Raw genomic sequence first — 11,760 nt, forward strand, 5'->3', positions numbered from 1 at the left:
GCTCTTTCCACTGTCTCTCTGCTCACTCTCACTCTTTGACAACCTTCCGCTGTCTCTCTGCTCCCTCTCCCTCTTTGAGCTCTTTTCGTTGTCTCTCTGCTCCCTCTCCCTCTTTGAGCTCTTTCCGCTGTTTCTCTGCTCCCTCTCCCTCTCCCTCTCCCTCTTTGAGCTCGTTCCGTTGTCTCTCTGCTCCCTCTCCCTCTTTGAGCTCTTTCCGCTGTCTCTCTGCTCCCTCTCGCTCGTTGAGCTCTTTCCGCTGTCTCTCTGCTCCCTCTCCCTCTCCTTCTTTGAGCTCTTTCCGCTGTCTCTCTGCTCCCTCTCCCTCTCGCTCGTTGAGCTCTTTCCGCTGTCTCTCTGCTCCCTCTCCCTCTCCTTCTTTGAGCTCTTTCCGCTGTCTCTCTGCTCCCTCTCCCTCTTTGAGCTCTTTCCGCTGTCTCTCTGCTCCCTCTCGCTCTTTGAGCTCTTTCCACTGTCTCTCTGCTCCCTCTCACTCTTTGACAACCTTCCGCTGTCTCTCTGCTCCCTCTCCCTCTTTGAGCTCTTTTCGTTATCTCTCTGCTCCCTCTCCCTCTTTGAGCTCTTTCCGCTGTTTCTCTGCTCCCTTTCCCTCTCCCTCTTTGAGCTCGTTCCGTTGTCTCTCTGCTCCCTCTCCCTCTTTGAGCTCTTTCCGCTGTCTCTCTGCTCCCTCTCGCTCTTTGAGCTCTTTCCGCTGTTCTCTGCCTCCTCTCCTTTGAGCTCTTTCCGCTGTCTCTCTGCTTTCTCTCCCTCTTGCTGTTTGAGCTCTTTCCGCGGTCTCTCTGCTCCATCTCCCTCTCCCTCTTTGAGCTCTTTCCGCTGTTTCTCTGCTCCCTCTCCCGCTTTGAGCTCTTTCCGCTCCCTCTCCCTCTCGCACTTTGCGCGCTTTACGCACTCTCTCTCCTCTCTCTCCCTCTCCCTCTATGTGCTCTTTCCGCTCCCTCTCCCTCTCGTTCTGTGAGCTCTTTCCGCTATCTCTCTGCTTCCTCTCCGTCTCACTCTTTGAGCTCTTTCCGCTGTTCTCTGCTCCCTCTCCCTCTTTGAGCTCTTTCCACTGTCTCTCTGCTCCCTCTCCCTCTCGCTCTTTGAGCTCTTTCCGTTGTCTCTCTGCTCCGTCTCCCTCTTTGAGCTCTTTCCGCTGTCTCTCTGCTCCCTCTCCCTCTTTGAGCTCTTTCTGCTCCCTCTCGCTCTTTGAGCTCTTTACGCTTTCTCGTTGCTCCCTCTCCCTCTCCCTCTTTGAGCTCTTTCCGCTGTCTCTCTGCTCCCTCTCCCTCGCCTTCTTTGAGCTATTTCCGCTGTCTCTCTGCTCCCTCTCCCTCTTTGAGCTCCTTCTGCTGTCTCTCTGCTCCCTCTCCCTCTTAGAGCTCTTTCTGCTGTCTCTCTGCTCCCTCTCCCTCTCCGAGCTCTTTCCGCTGTCTCTCTGCTCCCTCTCCCTCTCCGAGCTCTTTCCGCTGTCTCTATGCTCTCTCTCCCTCTTTGAGCTCTTTCCGCTGTTTCTCTGCTCCCTCTCCCTCTTTGAGCTCTTTCCGCTGTTTCTCTGCTCCCTCTCCCTCTTTGAGCTCTTTCCGTTGTCTCTATGCTCCCTCTCCCTCTCCGAGCTCTTTCTGCTGTCTCTCTGCTTCCTCTCCCTCTCCGAGCTCTTTCCACTGTCTCTGTGCTCCCTCTCCATATTTGAGCTCTTTCCGCTGTCTCTCTGCTCCCTCTCCCTCCTTGAACTCTTTCTGCTCCCTCTCCCCTCTCCCTCGCGCTCTTTGAACTCTTTCCGCTGTCTCTTTGCTCTCTCTCCGCCTCCCTCTTTGAGCTCTTTCCGCTGTCTCTCTGCTCCCTCTCCCTCTCCGAGCTCTTTCCGCTGTCTCTGTGCTCTCTCTCACTCTCCCTCTTTGAGCTCTTTCCGCTGCCTCTCTGCTCCCTCTCCCTCTCCGAGCTCTTTCCGCTGTCTCTCTGCTCCCTCTCCCTCTTTGTGCTCTTTCTGCTGTCTCTCTGCTTCCTCTTCCTCTCCCTCTCCGAGCTCTTTCCGCTGTCTCTGTGCTCCCTCTCCCTCTCCGTATTTGAGCTCTTTCCGCTGTCTCTCTGCTCCCTCTCCCTCTTTGAGCTCTTTCTGCTCCCTCTCGCTCTTTGAGCTCTTTACGCTTTCTCGTTGCTCCCTCTCCCTCTCCCTCTTTGAGCTCTTTCCGCTGTCTCTCTGTTCCCTCTCCCTCTCCCTCTTTGAGCTATTTCCGCTGTCTCTCTGCTCCCTCTCCCTCTTTGAGCTCTTTCTGCTGTCTCTCTGCTCCCTCTCCCTCTCCGAGCTCTTTCCGCTGTTTCTCTGCTCCCTCTCCCTCTTTGAGCTCTTTCCGTTGTCTCTCTGCTCCCTCTCCCTCTTTGAGCTCTTTCCGCTGTTTCTCTGCTCCCTCTCCCTCTTTGAGCTCTTTCCGTTGTCTCTATGCTCCCTCTCCCTCTCCGAGCTCTTTCTGCTGTCTCTCTGCTTCCTCTCCCTCTCCGAGCTCTTTCCACTGTCTCTGTGCTCCCTCTCCATATTTGAGCTCTTTCCGCTGTCTCTCTGCTCCCTCTCCCTCCTTGAACTCTTTCTGCTCCCTCTCCCCTCTCCCTCGCGCTCTTTGAACTCTTTCCGCTGTCTCTTTGCTCTCTCTCCGCCTCCCTCTTTGAGCTCTTTCCGCTGTCTCTCTGCTCCCTCTCCCTCTCCGAGCTCTTTCCGCTGTCTCTGTGCTCTCTCTCACTCTCCCTCTTTGAGCTCTTTCCGCTGCCTCTCTGCTCCCTCTCCCTCTCCGAGCTCTTTCCGCTGTCTCTCTGCTCCCTCTCCCTCTTTGTGCTCTTTCTGCTGTCCCTCTGCTCCCTCTCCCTCTCCATCTTTGAGCTGTTTCCACTGTCTCTCTGCTCCCTCTCCCTCTCGCTCGTTGAACTCTTTCCGCTGTTGCTCTGCTCCAGTTCCCTCTCCCTCTTTGAGCTCTTTCCGCGGTCACTCTGCTCTCTCTCTCCCTCTTTGAGTTCTTTCCGCTGTCTCTCTGCTCCCGCTCCCTCTCGCTCTTTGAGCTCTTAATGCGGTCTCTCTGATCCCTCTCACACTCCCTCTTTGAGCACTTGCCGCTGTCTCTCTGCTCCTTCTCCCTCTCTGAGCTCTTTCCGCTGTCTCTCTACTCCCTCTCCCTCTCCTTCTTTGAGCTCTTTCTGCTGTCTCTCTGCTCCCTCTCCCTCTCCGAGCTCTTTCCGCTGTCTCTCTGCTCCCTTTCCCTTTCCCTCTATGAGCTCTTTCCGCTGTCTCTCAGCTCTCTCTCCCTCTCTTTCTTTGAGTTCTTTCCGCTGTCTCTCTGTTCCCTGTCCCTCTTTGAGCTCTTTCCGCTGTCTCGCTGCTCCCTCTCCCTCTTTGAGCTTTTTCCGCTGTCTCTCTGCTCTCTCTCCCTCTCGCTCTTTGAGCTCTTTCCGCTGTCTCTCTGCTCCCACTCCCTCTCCGAGCTCTTTCTGCTGTCTCTCTGCTCCCTCTCCCTCTTTGAGCTCTTTCCACTGTCTCTCTGCTCTCTCTCTCTCTCCCTCTTTGAGTTCTTTCCGCTGTCTCTCTGCTCCCTCTCCCTCTCGCTCTTTGAGCTCTTGCCGCTGTCTCTCTGCTCCCTCTCGCTCTTTGAGCTCTTAATGCGGTCTCTCTGCTCCCTCTCGCACTCCCTCTTTGAGCACATGCTGCTGTTTCTCTGCTCCATCTCCCTCTTTGAGCTCTTTCCGCTCTCTCTCTGCTCCCTCTCCCTCTCCTTCTTTGAGCTCTTTCCGCTGTCTCTCTGCTCCCTCTCGCTCGTTGAGCTCTTTCCGCTGTCTCTCTGCTCCCTCTCCCTCTCCTTCTTTGAGCTCTTTCCGCTGTCTCTCTGCTCCCTCTCCCTCTCGCTCGTTGAGCTCTTTCCGCTGTCTCTCTGCTCCCTCTCCCTCTTCGTCTCCTTCTTTGAGCTCTTTCCGCTGTCTCTCTGCTCCCTCTCGCTCTTTGAGCTCTTAATGCGGTCTCTCTGCTCCCTCTCGCACTCCCTCTTTGAGCACTTGCCGCTGTTTCTCTGCTCCTTCTCCCTCTTTGAGCTCTTTCCGTGGTCTCTCTGCTCTCTCTCTCTCTCCCTCTTTGAGCTCTTTCCGCTGTCTCTCTGCTCCCTCTCCCTCTCCCTCTCCTTCTTTGAGCTCTTGCCGCTGGCTCTCTGCACCCTCTCGCTCTTTGAGCTCTTAATGCGGTCTCTCTGCTCCCTCTCGCACTCCCTCTTTGAGCACTTGCTGCTTTTTCTCTGCTCCCTCTCCCTCTTTGAGCTCTTTCCGCTCTCTCTCTGCTCCTTCTCCCTCTCCCTCTCCTTCTTTGAGGTCTTTCCGCTGTCTCTCTGCTCCCTCTCGCTCGTTGAGCTCTTTCCGCTGTCTCTCTGCTCCCTCTCCCTCTCCTTCTTTGAGCTCTTTCCGCTGTCTCTCTGCTCCCTCTCCCTCTCGCTCGTTGAGCTCTTTCCGCTGTCTCTCTGCTCCCTCTCCCTCTCCTTCTTTGAGCTCTTTCCGCTGTCTCTCTGCTCCCTCTCCCTCTTTGAGCTCTTTCCGCTGTCTCTCTGCTCCCTCTCCCTCTTTGAGCTCTTTCCACTGTCTCTCTGCTCACTCTCACTCTTTGACAACCTTCCGCTGTCTCTCTGCTCCCTCTCCCTCTTTGAGCTCTTTTCGTTGTCTCTCTGCTCCCTCTCCCTCTTTGAGCTCTTTCCGCTGTTTCTCTGCTCCCTCTCCCTCTCCCTCTCCCTCTTTGAGCTCGTTCCGTTGTCTCTCTGCTCCCTCTCCCTCTTTGAGCTCTTTCCGCTGTCTCTCTGCTCCCTCTCGCTCGTTGAGCTCTTTCCGCTGTCTCTCTGCTCCCTCTCCCTCTCCTTCTTTGAGCTCTTTCCGCTGTCTCTCTGCTCCCTCTCCCTCTTTGAGCTCTTTCCGCTGTCTCTCTGCTCCCTCTCGCTCTTTGAGCTCTTTCCACTGTCTCTCTGCTCCCTCTCACTCTTTGACAACCTTCCGCTGTCTCTCTGCTCCCTCTCCCTCTTTGAGCTCTTTTCGTTATCTCTCTGCTCCCTCTCCCTCTTTGAGCTCTTTCCGCTGTTTCTCTGCTCCCTTTCCCTCTCCCTCTTTGAGCTCGTTCCGTTGTCTCTCTGCTCCCTCTCCCTCTTTGAGCTCTTTCCGCTGTCTCTCTGCTCCCTCTCGCTCTTTGAGCTCTTTCCGCTGTTCTCTGCCTCCTCTCCTTTGAGCTCTTTCCGCTGTCTCTCTGCTTTCTCTCCCTCTTGCTGTTTGAGCTCTTTCCGCGGTCTCTCTGCTCCATCTCCCTCTCCCTCTTTGAGCTCTTTCCGCTGTTTCTCTGCTCCCTCTCCCGCTTTGAGCTCTTTCCGCTCCCTCTCCCTCTCGCACTTTGCGCTCTTTACGCGCTCTCTCTCCTCTCTCTCCCTCTCCCTCTATGTGCTCTTTCCGCTCCCTCTCCCTCTCGTTCTGTGAGCTCTTTCCGCTATCTCTCTGCTTCCTCTCCGTCTCACTCTTTGAGCTCTTTCCGCTGTTCTCTGCTCCCTCTCCCTCTTTGAGCTCTTTCCACTGTCTCTCTGCTCCCTCTCCCTCTCGCTCTTTGAGCTCTTTCCGTTGTCTCTCTGCTCCGTCTCCCTCTTTGAGCTCTTTCCGCTGTCTCTCTGCTCCCTCTCCCTCTTTGAGCTCTTTCTGCTCCCTCTCGCTCTTTGAGCTCTTTACGCTTTCTCGTTGCTCCCTCTCCCTCTCCCTCTTTGAGCTCTTTCCGCTGTCTCTCTGCTCCCTCTCCCTCGCCTTCTTTGAGCTATTTCCGCTGTCTCTCTGCTCCCTCTCCCTCTTTGAGCTCCTTCTGCTGTCTCTCTGCTCCCTCTCCCTCTTAGAGCTCTTTCTGCTGTCTCTCTGCTCCCTCTCCCTCTCCGAGCTCTTTCCGCTGTCTCTCTGCTCCCTCTCCCTCTCCGAGCTCTTTCCGCTGTCTCTATGCTCTCTCTCCCTCTTTGAGCTCTTTCCGCTGTTTCTCTGCTCCCTCTCCCTCTTTGAGCTCTTTCCGCTGTTTCTCTGCTCCCTCTCCCTCTTTGAGCTCTTTCCGTTGTCTCTATGCTCCCTCTCCCTCTCCGAGCTCTTTCTGCTGTCTCTCTGCTTCCTCTCCCTCTCCGAGCTCTTTCCACTGTCTCTGTGCTCCCTCTCCATATTTGAGCTCTTTCCGCTGTCTCTCTGCTCCCTCTCCCTCCTTGAACTCTTTCTGCTCCCTCTCCCCTCTCCCTCGCGCTCTTTGAACTCTTTCCGCTGTCTCTTTGCTCTCTCTCCGCCTCCCTCTTTGAGCTCTTTCCGCTGTCTCTCTGCTCCCTCTCCCTCTCCGAGCTCTTTCCGCTGTCTCTGTGCTCTCTCTCACTCTCCCTCTTTGAGCTCTTTCCGCTGCCTCTCTGCTCCCTCTCCCTCTCCGAGCTCTTTCCGCTGTCTCTCTGCTCCCTCTCCCTCTTTGTGCTCTTTCTGCTGTCTCTCTGCTTCCTCTTCCTCTCCCTCTCCGAGCTCTTTCCGCTGTCTCTGTGCTCCCTCTCCCTCTCCGTATTTGAGCTCTTTCCGCTGTCTCTCTGCTCCCTCTCCCTCTTTGAGCTCTTTCTGCTCCCTCTCGCTCTTTGAGCTCTTTACGCTTTCTCGTTGCTCCCTCTCCCTCTCCCTCTTTGAGCTCTTTCCGCTGTCTCTCTGTTCCCTCTCCCTCTCCCTCTTTGAGCTATTTCCGCTGTCTCTCTGCTCCCTCTCCCTCTTTGAGCTCTTTCTGCTGTCTCTCTGCTCCCTCTCCCTCTCCGAGCTCTTTCCGCTGTTTCTCTGCTCCCTCTCCCTCTTTGAGCTCTTTCCGTTGTCTCTCTGCTCCCTCTCCCTCTTTGAGCTCTTTCCGCTGTTTCTCTGCTCCCTCTCCCTCTTTGAGCTCTTTCCGTTGTCTCTATGCTCCCTCTCCCTCTCCGAGCTCTTTCTGCTGTCTCTCTGCTTCCTCTCCCTCTCCGAGCTCTTTCCACTGTCTCTGTGCTCCCTCTCCATATTTGAGCTCTTTCCGCTGTCTCTCTGCTCCCTCTCCCTCCTTGAACTCTTTCTGCTCCCTCTCCCCTCTCCCTCGCGCTCTTTGAACTCTTTCCGCTGTCTCTTTGCTCTCTCTCCGCCTCCCTCTTTGAGCTCTTTCCGCTGTCTCTCTGCTCCCTCTCCCTCTCCGAGCTCTTTCCGCTGTCTCTGTGCTCTCTCTCACTCTCCCTCTTTGAGCTCTTTCCGCTGCCTCTCTGCTCCCTCTCCCTCTCCGAGCTCTTTCCGCTGTCTCTCTGCTCCCTCTCCCTCTTTGTGCTCTTTCTGCTGTCTCTCTGCTTCCTCTTCCTCTCCCTCTCCGAGCTCTTTCCGCTGTCTCTGTGCTCCCTCTCCCTCTCCGTATTTGAGCTCTTTCCGCTGTCTCTCTGCTCCCTCTCCCTCTTTGAGCTCTTTCCGCTCTCTCTCTGCTCCCTCTCGCTTGTTGAACTCTTTCCGCTGTTGCTCTGCTCCCGCTCCCTCTCCCTCTTTGAGCTCTTTCCGCTGCCTCTCTGCTCCCTCTCCCTCTTTGAGCTGTTTCCGCTGTCTTTCTGCTACCTCTCCCTCTTTGAGCTCTTTCCGCTGTCTCGCTGCTCCCTCTCCCTCTTTGATCTCTTTCCGCTGTCTCTCTGCTCTCTCTCCCTCTCCCTCTTTGAGCTCTTTCCACTGTCTCTGTGCTCCCTCTCCCCCTCGGTCTTTGAGCACTTCCCACTGTCCCTCTGCTCCCTCTCCCTCTCCATCTTTGAGCTGTTTCCACTGTCTCTCTGCTCCCTCTCCCTCTCGCTCGTTGAACTCTTTCCGCTGTTGCTCTGCTCCAGTTCCCTCTCCCTCTTTGAGCTCTTTCCGCGGTCACTCTGCTCTCTCTCTCTCCCTCTTTGAGTTATTTCCGCTGTCTCTCTGCTCCCGCTCCCTCTCGCTCTTTGAGCTCTTAATGCGGTCTCTCTGATCCCTCTCACACTCCCTCTTTGAGCACTTGCCGCTGTCTCTCTGCTCCTTCTCCCTCTCTGAGCTCTTTCCGCTGTCTCTCTGCTCACTCTCCCTCTCGCTCGTTGAGCTCTTTCCGCTGTCTCTCTGCTCCCTCTCCCTCTCCTTCTTTGAGCTCTTTCTGCTGTCTCTCTGCTCCCTCTCCCTCTCGCTCGTTGAGCTCTTTCCGCTGTCTCTCTGCTCCCTCTCCCTCTCCTTCTTTGAGCTCTTTCCGCTGTCTCTCTGCTCCCTCTCCCTCTTTGAGCTCTTTCCGCTGTCTCTCTGCTCCCTCTCCCTCTTTGAGCTCTTTCCACTGTCTCTCTGCTCCCTCTCACTCTTTGACAACCTTCCGCTGTCTCTCTGCTCCCTCTCCCTCTTTGAGCTCTTTTCGTTGTCTCTCTGCTCCCTCTCCCTCTTTGAGCTCTTTCCGCTGTTTCTCTGCTCCCTTTCCCTCTCCCTCTTTGAGCTCGTTCCGTTGTCTCTCTGCTCCCTCTCCCTCTTTGAGCTCTTTCCGCTGTCTCTCTGCTCCCTCTCGCTCTTTGAGCTCTTTCCGCTGTTCTCTGCCTCCTCTCCTTTGAGCTCTTTCCGCTGTCTCTCTGCTTTCTCTCCCTCTTGCTGTTTGAGCTCTTTCCGCGGTCTCTCTGCTCCATCTCCCTCTCCCTCTTTGAGCTCTTTCCGCTGTTTCTCTGCTCCCTCTCCCGCTTTGAGCTCTTTCCGCTCCCTCTCCCTCTCGCACTTTGCGCTTTTTACGCGCTCTCTCTCCTCACTCTCCCTCTCCCTCTTTGTGCTCTTTCCGCTCCCTCTCCCTCTCGTTCTGTGAGCTCTTTCCGCTATCTCTCTGCTTCCTCTCCGTCTCACTCTTTGAGCTCTTTCCGCTGTTCTCTGCTCCCTCTCCCTCTTTGAGCTCTTTCCACTGTCTCTCTGCTCCCTCTCCCTCTCGCTCTTTGAGCTCTTTCCGTTGTCTCTCTGCTCCGTCTCCCTCTTTGAGCTCTTTCCGCTGTCTCTCTGCTCCCTCTCCCTCTTTGAGCTCTTTCTGCTCCCTCTCGCTCTTTGAGCTCTTTACGCTTTCTCGTTGCTCCCTCTCCCTCTCCCTCTTTGAGCTCTTTCCGCTGTCTCTCTGTTCCCTCTCCCTCTCCCTCTTTGAGCTATTTCCGCTGTCTCTCTGCTCCCTCTCCCTCTTTGAGCTCTTTCTGCTGTCTCTCTGCTCCCTCTCCCTCTCCGAGCTCTTTCCGCTGTTTCTCTGCTCCCTCTCCCTCTTTGAGCTCTTTCCGTTGTCTCTCTGCTCCCTCTCCCTCTTTGAGCTCTTTCCGCTGTTTCTCTGCTCCCTCTCCCTCTTTGAGCTCTTTCCGTTGTCTCTATGCTCCCTCTCCCTCTCCGAGCTCTTTCTGCTGTCTCTCTGTTTCCTCTCCCTCTCCGAGCTCTTTCCACTGTCTCTGTGCTCCCTCTCCATATTTGAGCTCTTTCCGCTGTCTCTCTGCTCCCTCTCCCTCCTTGAACTCTTTCTGCTCCCTCTCCCCTCTCCCTCGCGCTCTTTGAACTCTTTCCGCTGTCTCTTTGCTCTCTCTCCGCCTCCCTCTTTGAGCTCTTTCCGCTGTCTCTCTGCTCCCTCTCCCTCTCCGAGCTCTTTCCGCTGTCTCTGTGCTCTCTCTCACTCTCCCTCTTTGAGCTCTTTCCGCTGCCTCTCTGCTCCCTCTCCCTCTCCGAGCTCTTTCCGCTGTCTCTCTGCTCCCTCTCCCTCTTTGTGCTCTTTCTGCTGTCTCTCTGCTTCCTCTTCCTCTCCCTCTCCGAGCTCTTTCCGCTGTCTCTGTGCTCCCTCTCCCTCTCCGTATTTGAGCTCTTTCCGCTGTCTCTCTGCTCCCTCTCCCTCTTTGAGCTCTTTCCGCTCTCTCTCTGCTCCCTCTCGCTCGTTGAACTCTTTCCGCTGTTGCTCTGCTCCCGCTCCCTCTCCCTCTTTGAGCTCTTTCCGCTGCCTCTCTGCTCCCTCTCCCTCTTTGAGCTGTTTCCGCTGTCTTTCTGCTACCTCTCCCTCTTTGAGCTCTTTCCGCTGTCTCGCTGCTCCCTCTCCCTCTTTGATCTCTTTCCGCTGTCTCTCTGCTCTCTCTCCCTCTCCCTCTTTGAGCTCTTTCCACTGTCTCTGTGCTCCCTCTCCCCCTCGGTCTTTGAGCACTTCCCGCTGTCCCTCTGCTCCCTCTCCCTCTTTGATCTCTTTCCGCTGTCTCTCTGCTCTCTCTCCCTCTCCCTCTTTGAGCTCTTTCCACTGTCTCTGTGCTCCCTCTCCCCCTCGGTCTTTGAGCACTTCCCACTGTCCCTCTGCTCCCTCTCCCTCTCCATCTTTGAGCTGTTTCCACTGTCTCTCTGCTCCCTCTCCCTCTCGCTCGTTGAACTCTTTCCGCTGTTGCTCTGCTCCAGTTCCCTCTCCCTCTTTGAGCTCTTTCCGCGGTCACTCTGCTCTCTCTCTCTCCCTCTTTGAGTTATTTCCGCTGTCTCTCTGCTCCCGCTCCCTCTCGCTCTTTGAGCTCTTAATGCGGTCTCTCTGATCCCTCTCACACTCCCTCTTTGAGCACTTGCCGCTGTCTCTCTGCTCCTTCTCCCTCTCTGAGCTCTTTCCGCTGTCTCTCTGCTCACTCTCCCTCTCGCTCGTTGAGCTCTTTCCGCTGTCTCTCTGCTCCCTCTCCCTCTCCTTCTTTGAGCTCTTTCCGCTGTCTCTCTGCTCCCTCTCCCTCTCGCTCGTTGAGCTCTTTCCGCTGTCTCTCTGCTCCCTCTCCCTCTCCTTCTTTGAGCTCTTTCCGCTGTCTCTCTGCTCCCTCTCCCTCTTTGAGCTCTTTCCGCTGTCTCTCTGCTCCCTCTCCCTCTTTGAGCTCTTTCCACTGTCTCTCTGCTCCCTCTCACTCTTTGACAACCTTCCGCTGTCTCTCTGCTCCCTCTCCCTCTTTGAGCTCTTTTCGTTGTCTCTCTGCTCCCTCTCCCTCTTTGAGCTCTTTCCGCTGTTTCTCTGCTCCCTTTCCCTCTCCCTCTTTGAGCTCGTTCCGTTGTCTCTCTGCTCCCTCTCCCTCTTTGAGCTCTTTCCGCTGTCTCTCTGCTCCCTCTCGCTCTTTGAGCTCTTTCCGCTGTTCTCTGCCTCCTCTCCTTTGAGCTCTTTCCGCTGTCTCTCTGCTTTCTCTCCCTCTTGCTGTTTGAGCTCTTTCCGCGGTCTCTCTGCTCCATCTCCCTCTCCCTCTTTGAGCTCTTTCCGCTGTTTCTCTGCTCCCTCTCCCGCTTTGAGCTCTTTCCGCTCCCTCTCCCTCTCGCACTTTGCGCTTTTTACGCGCTCTCTCTCCTCTCTCTCCCTCTCCCTCTTTGTGCTCTTTCCGCTCCTTCTCCCTCTCGTTCTGTGAGCTCTTTCCGCTATCTCTCTGCTTCCTCTCCGTCTCACTCTTTGAGCTCTTTCCGCTGTTCTCTGCTCCCTCTCCCTCTTTGAGCTCTTTCCACTGTCTCTCTGCTCCCTCTCCCTCTCGCTCTTTGAGCTCTTTCCGTTGTCTCTCTGCTCCGTCTCCCTCTTTGAGCTCTTTCCGCTGTCTCTCTGCTCCCTCTCCCTCTTTGAGCTCTTTCTGCTCCCTCTCGCTCTTTGAGCTCTTTACGCTTTCTCGTTGCTCCCTCTCCCTCTCCCTCTTTGAGCTCTTTCCGCTGTCTCTCTGTTCCCTCTCCCTCTTTGAGCTCTTTCCGCTGTCTCTCTGCTCCCTCTCCCTCGCCTTCTTTGAGCTATTTCCGCTGTCTCTCTGC

This window comes from Heterodontus francisci, chromosome 29 (assembly GCF_036365525.1).
Source record: "Heterodontus francisci isolate sHetFra1 chromosome 29, sHetFra1.hap1, whole genome shotgun sequence".
Classification (NCBI taxonomy): domain Eukaryota; kingdom Metazoa; phylum Chordata; class Chondrichthyes; order Heterodontiformes; family Heterodontidae; genus Heterodontus; species Heterodontus francisci.